Here is a 7,911-nt window from a genome sequence, read left to right on the forward strand (position 1 = left end):
AGGAGGTAGACGTGCTCTCCTTCCCAGGAGGTAGACGTGCTCTCCTTCCCGAGGAGGTAGACGTGCTCTCCTTCCCAGGAGGTAGACGTGCTCTCCTTCCCAGGAGGTAGACGTGCTCTCCTTCCCGAGGAGGTAGACGTGCTCTCCTTCCCAGGAGGTAGACGTGCTCTCCTTCCCGAGGAGGTAGACGTGCTCTCCTTCCCAGGAGGTAGACGTGCTCTCCTTCCCGAGGAGGTAGACGTGCTCTCCTTCCCAGGAGGTAGACGTGCTCTCCTTCCCGAGGAGGTAGACGTGCTCTCCTTCCCAGGAGGTAGACGTGCTCTCCTTCCCGAGGAGGTAGACGTGCTCTCCCTCGGTGAGTAGACGTGCTCTCCCTGAGCTGGCAGGTAGACGTGCTCTCCATGGCGAGGGGGGACTTAGTGCACTGAGCCGTGCGGCAGGAGGTAGACGTGCTCCCCGCGGCCGGGCGGGCACTTAGCGCGCGGAGGCTGGAACCGCGGGGTAGACGTGGTCCCCGGGACGAGGGCCGCCTGGTATCGCCCGCCCGGCCCCCAACCCCCCCCCCCCCGCGGCGGCGTAAATGAAGAGAGGCAGTCGGCATGAAACCTTCTTTTATTAAGTGTTGTTTTCATCGAGCGTCTTTCATTAAAGGTTGTGTTCTGAAGCAGTCTTTTCTTCAACAGCGCTGTTCTCCGGGGAGAAGGTCTGCCGGCATCTCTAGAAATCTCCCCCCGCCCCTGACCGCCTCCCCCCCCGCCCCCGTTGCCGGTTTGCGCGGCGCCCCCCCTCCCGACGTTGCCTCTTGCCGCTACCCCCCGCCCCCCCCCCGCTGCCGGTTTGCGCGGAGCCCCCCCTCCCGACGTTGCCTCTTGCCGCTACCCCCCGCCCCCCCCCCGCTGCCGGTTTGCGCGGAGCTCCCCCTTCCCGCCGTTGCCTCTTGCCGCTACCCCCGCCCCCCCCCGCTGCCGGTTTGCGCGGAGCCCCCCCTTCCCGCCGTTGCCTCTTGCCGCTACCCCCGCCCCCCCCCGCTGCCGGTTTGCGCGGAGCCCCCCCTTCCCGCCGTTGCCTCTTGCCGCTACCCCCGCCCCCCCCCCGCTGCCGGTTTGCGCGGAGCCCCCCCTTCCCGCCGTTGCCTCTTGCCGCTACCCCCGCCCCCCCCCGCTGCCGGTTTGCGCGGAGGCCCCCCTTCCCGCCGTTGCCTCTTGCCGCTACCCCCGCCCCCCCCCCGCTGCCGGTTTGCGCGGAGCCCCCCCTTCCCGCCGTTGCCTCTTGCCGTTACCCCCGCCCCCCCCCCGCTGCCGGTTTGCGCGGAGCGCCCCCGCCTGCCGTTGCCTCTCGCCGCGGCCACCACCGCCCCCTCCACACCCCCGGGCCCCCGTTACCGGTTTGCGCGGAGCCCCCCCTCCCGACGTTGCCTCTTGCCGCTGCTGCCACCCCCAGCTCCCCACACCCCCCGGCTCCCGTTAGCGGTTTGCGCGGAGCCCCCCCTTCCCGCCGTTGCCTCTTGCCGCTACCCCCGCCCCCCCCCCCCGCTGCCGGTTTGCGCGGAGCCCCCCCGCCTGCCGTTGCCTCTTGCCGCGGCCGCCACCGCCCCCCCCACACCCCCCGGCCCCCGTTACCGGTTTGCGCGGAGCCCCCCCTCCCGACGTTGCCTCTTGCCGCTGCTGCCACCCCCAGCTCCCCACACCCCCCGGCTCCCGTTAGCGGTTTGCGCGGAGCCCCCCCTTCCCCCCTTCGCGGGCTGCCGCTTCCCTCCCGGGCTGCCCGGCTGCTCTCTAACCCCTGCGACCGAGGCGGCGCTGTTAGGGCGGCCGTGCCGGTGCCCCTTGCCGCAGCTAGCCTCTCGCCGCTGCCCCTCCCGTCCGTCGTCCCCCGTCCCCAAAAACTTGCTGCTCTCCACGCTGGAGCCTGCCCGGGGGAGGTTGCGCTCCGCTCCTCCGGCCCTAAAGCCGCCCTCGCCCGCCCCCCGGCTTGCCGCTTGGCTCGGCTGCCCGCCCGCCCGCTAATCCCCCCAACGCCCCCACCCCAAAAACACCCCAGCCCTACCGCATGCCGCTCCCCCTCTCCCCGCTCTCGCTGACCGCTGCCACCCCCCCCCACCCCTCCCCCCCGAAACAAACCCCCCAGCCCTACCGCATGCCGCTCCCCCTCTCTCCCTAGCCTGCCCCCCCCGCCGTCGCTTGCTGCCGCCGCCGCCGCCGCCGCCGCCGCCGCCGCCGGGACCCGCCTCGGTCTGGTGGCGCGCGCTCGGAGATCCCCGGCTACCCGTCCGTCCGTCCGTCCCTCCCTCCCGCCCCGCCCCGGGGGAGGGCCCGGGGCAGCGCGGGCAGGCGGGGAGCAAAAAAAGGCGCGGGCGCCAAAAAACGTCGGGGTCCCGGGGTGGCGGAGGGGGGCGGCGGCGGGGGCGGCGGCGGGTACACGGCGCCGGGTCCAGGGCGCCGGGTCCAGCCCGTCCCGGGGCGGGGACAGGTGGTGTCGTCCGTCCCCGCCCCCGTAACCTGCTCTGAAGCATCCGCTTCCCGCCGCGGTTCGCCCTCCACCCCCCCGCCGCACACGCAGCTGCCGCTTCCCGCCGCCTCTGCCCCCCGCCCCGGGATCAACCACCCGCCGGGTCCAGCCGGTCCCGGTCCCGGGAACCTGCTCCCGGGGCCAGCCGGAGCCACGCCCCCTCCTCTGACGCTTCCAGCTGCCGCCTCCCCTCCCACCCCCCAAACTCACACTGGCCCTCGCCGGCCCGCCCACCCGCCTACCTGCTTGCCCGCCGCCGCTGGGTGGCGTGCCGGACACTCTCGCACACAGGTACACAGACAGGGACACAGGGACACAGGCACTCAGGCACACAGGGACACAGGGACACAGGGACACAAGGACACAGGGACACAGGCACTCAGGCACTCAGGCACTCAGGGACACAGGGACACAGGGACACAGGGACACAGGCACTCAGGCACTCAGGGACACAGGGACACAGGGACACAGGCACTCAGGCACACAGGGACACAGGTGGCGGGCCGGAGGCCGCTCTCCACTGTGTGGCAGGGGTCCAAGAGCCACCCCAGCCCAACCCAGAGGGTCTTTTGCACCTCTCTAGAGGCCACCCAGAGACCCCAGGCCGCAGCAGAAGCCTCCCCCGCATGCTCTGCAGGCTTCCGACCCACCCCAGGCCGCACCAGAAGCCTCCCCCGCATGCTCTGCAGGCTTCCGACCCACCCCAGGCCGCAGCAGAAGCCTCCCCCGCAAGCTCTGCAGGCTTCCGACCCACCCCAGGCCGCAGCAGAAGCCTCTCCCGCACGCTCTGCAGGCTTCCGACCCACCCCAGGCCGCAGCAGAAGCCTCTCCCGCACGCTCTGCAGGCTTCTCAGCCACCCCAGGCCGCAGCAGAAGCCTCTCCCGCACGCTCTGCAGGCTTCTCAGCCACCCCAGGCCGCACCAGAAGCCTCTCCCGCACGCTCTGCAGGCTTCTCAGCCACCCCAGGCCGCACCAGAAGCCTCCCCCGCACGCTCTGCAGGCTTCTCAGCCACCCCAGGCCGCACCAGAAGCCTCTCCCGCACGCTCTTCAGGCTTCTCAGCCACCCCAGGCCGCACCAGAAGCCTCCCCCGCACGCTCTGCAGGCTTCTCAGCCACCCCAGGCCGCACCAGAAGCCTCTCCCGCACGCTCTTCAGGCTTCTCAGCCACCCCAGGCCGCACCAGAAGCCTCCCCCGCACGCTCTGCAGGCTTCTCAGCCACCCCAGGCCGCACCAGAAGCCTCCCCCGCACGCTCTGCAGGCTTCCCACCCACCCCAGGCCGCAGCAGAAGCCTCTCCCGCACGCCCTGCAGGCTTCTCAGCCACCCCAGGCCGCAGCAGAAGCCTCTCCCGCACGCTCTGCAGGCTTCTCAGCCACCCCAGGCCGCAGCAGAAGCCTCTCCCGCACGCTCTGCAGGCTTCTCAGCCACCCCAGGCCGCAGCAGAAGCCTCTCCCGCACGCTCTGCAGGCTTCTCAGCCACCCCAGGCCGCAGCAGAAGCCTCTCCCGCACGCTCTTCAGGCTTCTCAGCCACCCCAGGCCGCACCAGAAGCCTCCCCCGCACGCTCTGCAGGCTTCTCAGCCACCCCAGGCCGCACCAGAAGCCTCTCCCGCACGCTCTTCAGGCTTCTCAGCCACCCCAGGCCGCACCAGAAGCCTCCCCCGCACGCTCTGCAGGCTTCTCAGCCACCCCAGGCCGCACCAGAAGCCTCCCCCGCACGCTCTGCAGGCTTCCCACCCACCCCAGGCCGCAGCAGAAGCCTCTCCCGCACGCCCTGCAGGCTTCTCAGCCACCCCAGGCCGCAGCAGAAGCCTCTCCCGCACGCTCTGCAGGCTTCTCAGCCACCCCAGGCCGCAGCAGAAGCCTCTCCCGCACGCTCTGCAGGCTTCTCAGCCACCCCAGGCCGCAGCAGAAGCCTCTCCCGCACGCTCTGCAGGCTTCTCAGCCACCCCAGGCCGCAGCAGAAGCCTCTCCCGCACGCTCTGCAGGCTTCTCAGCCACCCCAGGCCGCAGCAGAAGCCTCTCCCGCAAGCTCTGCAGGCTTCTCAGCCACCCCAGGCCGCAGCAGAAGCCTCTCCCGCACGCTCTGCAGGCTTCTCAGCCACCCCAGGCCCCAACAGAAGCCTCTCCCGCACGCTCTGCAGGCTTCCGACCCACCCCAGGCCGCAGCAGAAGCCTCTCCCGCACGCTCTGCAGGCTTCCGACCCACCCCAGGCCGCACCAGAAGCCTCCCCCGCACGCTCTGCAGGCTTCCGTCCCACCCCAGGCCGCACCAGAAGCCTCCCCCGCACGCTCTGCAGGCTTCCGTCCCACCCCAGGCCGCACCAGAAGCCTCCCCCGCACGCTCTGCAGGCTTCTCAGCCACCCCAGGCCGCACCAGAAGCCTCCCCCGCACGCTCTGCAGGCTTCTCAGCCACCCCAGGCCGCACCAGAAGCCTCCCCCGCACGCTCTGCAGGCTTCTCAGCCACCCCAGGCCGCAGCAGAAGCCTCCCCCGCACGCTCTGCAGGCTTCTCAGCCACCCCAGGCCGCAGCAGAAGCCTCCCCCGCACGCTCTGCAGGCTTCTCAGCCACCCCAGGCCGCAGCAGAAGCCTCCCCCGCACGCTCTGCAGGCTTCTCAGCCACCCCAGGCCGCAGCAGAAGCCTCCCCCGCACGCTCTGCAGGCTTCTCAGCCACCCCAGGCCGCAGCAGAAGCCTCCCCCGCACGCTCTGCAGGCTTCTCAGCCACCCCAGGCCGCAGCAGAAGCCTCTCCCGCACGCTCTGCAGGCTTCTCAGCCACCCCAGGCCCCAACAGAAGCCTCCCCCGCACGCTCTGCAGGCTTCTCAGCCACCCCAGGCCGCACCGGAAGCCTCTCCCGCACGCTCTGCAGGCTTCCGACCCACCCCAGGCCGCAGCAGAAGCCTCCCCCGCACGCTCTGCAGGCTTCTCAGCCACCACAGGCCGCACCAGAGGATCTTTTGCACCTCTCTGGACGCCACCCAGAGACTCCAGGCCGCACCAGAGGCCCCCCCCCCAACCATTTACAGGCTGCAGTGCCAGCCTAGGCCCTGCTGGCAGCCTCCCTTGTCTGCTTTGGAAGGCCTCCCATCCACTCCAGACCTGCCTGGAGGCCTCCCTCGACTGCTCCCGGGGCCCTCGAAGCCACCCTAGGCCTTTCTGGAGGACCTGCTCGACCGCTCGGGCGGCTTCTGACGCACCCTCGGCCATCCGGCGCCCAGCAGCTCCCAGGGACAGGCACCGGCCTCCCCCTCCGGCCGCCCCTGGGGCCGGGGGTGGCTCGGACTCGGCGCCCCCAACGTGTCGTCCCGTCCCCCCCCCCCCCCCCCGCACCGCCGAACATTCGCTGCAGCCGAGGGCTTGCCGCTCGACGCCTACCCCATCCGCCCAGCCCCCCGCTGCCGCCCGGCGCTGCCCCGGCCGCTGCGCCCCGCCTCTCATCGCTCCCCCCACCCGGCAACCGGCCGCCGGGCACGGCAAGTCCCAGGGCAGGGAACAGGTGCTGCCGGGACCCCGTGCTGGCTGCCGGCTTCCCGGGGCTGCCCCGGGCACGGACAGGTCGCCCCCCCGCCCCGGCGAATGTTCACCGAACCGGCTGCCGGCTGCCTTCGAGCACCCCCCGCCCCCCGCCACTATCGTCCCCCCCCGCCCCCCCTCCGCCTCCGCTGCCGCTTCTCCCCGCACCGCCTCCACTGCCTCCCCCCGCCGCCGGCGAACGAGTCGCCGGATCCGTAGGGTGCCGGGAGCCCGAACGGCGAGCGGCTCCGGCTGCTGCCGGGACCGCGGGGCTTCGAGCCGCTCCGGCCGCGCCCGGGACCCCGTGCCGGAAGCCGGCATCCCGGGACGGCCCCGGGACGGCCCCGGTCGCCGGCCGGGTGACGTTCAGCGAAGCGGCTGCCGCCAGTCTTTGGGCCTCCCCCGTGCCGGGGCCGCGGGGATTCGAGCCGGTCCGGCCGCGGCCGGGATCCCGGGCCGGACGATGGCTTCCCGGGCCGGTCCCGGTCGCCTCCCGGGTGACGTTCACCGAAGCGGCTGCCGGCTGTCTTCGAGCCCCCCCCCCGCCTCCGCCTCCGCTGCCGCTTCTCCCCGCACCCCCTCCACTGCCTCCCCCCGCTGCCGGCGAACGAGTCGGCGGATCCATACCGTCCCGAGAGCCCGAGGCGGCGGCACCCAGTGCGGGTCCGGCCGAGGCCGGGACCCCGTGCCTGTCGCAGGCTTCCCGGGACGGCCCCGGAACGGCCGCGGTCGCCGGCCGGGTGACGTTCACCGAAGCGGCTGCCGGCTGTCTTCGAGCCCCCCCCCCCTCCGCCTCCGCTGCCGCTTCTGCCCGCACCTCCTTCACTGCCTCCCCCCGCCGCCCGCGAACGAGTCGGCGGATCCGTAGGGTGCCGGGAGCCCGAACGGCGAGCGGCTCCGGCTGCTGCCGGGACCGCGGGGCTTCGAGCCGCTCCGGCCGCGGCCGGGACCCCGTGCCGGAAGCCGGCATCCCGGGACGGCCCCGGGACGGCCCCGGTCGCCGGCCGGGTGACGTTCAGCGAAGCGGCTGCCGCCAGTCTTTGGGCCTCCCCCGTGCCGGGGCCGCGGGGATTCGAGCCGGTCCGGCCGCGGCCGGGATCCCGGGCCGGACGATGGCTTCCCGGGCCGGTCCCGGTCGCCTCCCGGGTGACGTTCACCGAAGCGGCTGCCGGCTGTCTTCGAGCCCCCCCCCGCCTCCGCCTCCGCTGCCGCTTCTCCCCGCACCCCCTCCACTGCCTCCCCCCGCTGCCGGCGAACGAGTCGGCGGATCCATACCGTCCCGAGAGCCCGAGGCGGCGGCACCCAGTGCGGGTCCGGCCGAGGCCGGGACCCCGTGCCTGTCGCAGGCTTCCCGGGACGGCCCCGGAACGGCCGCGGTCGCCGGCCGGGTGACGTTCACCGAAGCGGCTGCCGGCTGTCTTCGAGCCCCCCCCCCCTCCGCCTCCGCTGCCGCTTCTGCCCGCACCTCCTTCACTGCCTCCCCCCGCTGCCGGCGAACGAGTCGGCGGATCCATACCGTCCCGAGAGCCCGAGGCGGCGGCACCCAGTGCGGGTCCGGCCGAGGCCGGGACCCCGTGCCTGTCGCAGGCTTCCCGGGACGGCCCCGGAACGGCCGCGGTCGCCGGCCGGGTGACGTTCACCGAAGCGGCTGCCGGCTGTCTTCGAGCCCCCCCCCCCTCCGCCTCCGCTGCCGCTTCTGCCCGCACCTCCTTCACTGCCTCCCCCCGCCGCCCGCGAACGAGTCGCCGGATCCGTAGGGTGCCGGGAGCCCGAACGGCGAGCGGCTCCGGCTGCTGCCGGGACCGCGGGGATTCGAGCCGCTCCGGCCGCGGCCGGGACCCCGTGCCGGAAGCCGGCATCCCGGGACGGCCCCGGGACGGCCCCGG

This window comes from Melanerpes formicivorus, unplaced genomic scaffold, assembly GCF_026170545.1.
Source record: "Melanerpes formicivorus ecotype bairdi unplaced genomic scaffold, bMelFor1.0.p_v2 SCAF_555, whole genome shotgun sequence".
NCBI classification, from domain to species: Eukaryota; Metazoa; Chordata; class Aves; order Piciformes; family Picidae; genus Melanerpes; species Melanerpes formicivorus.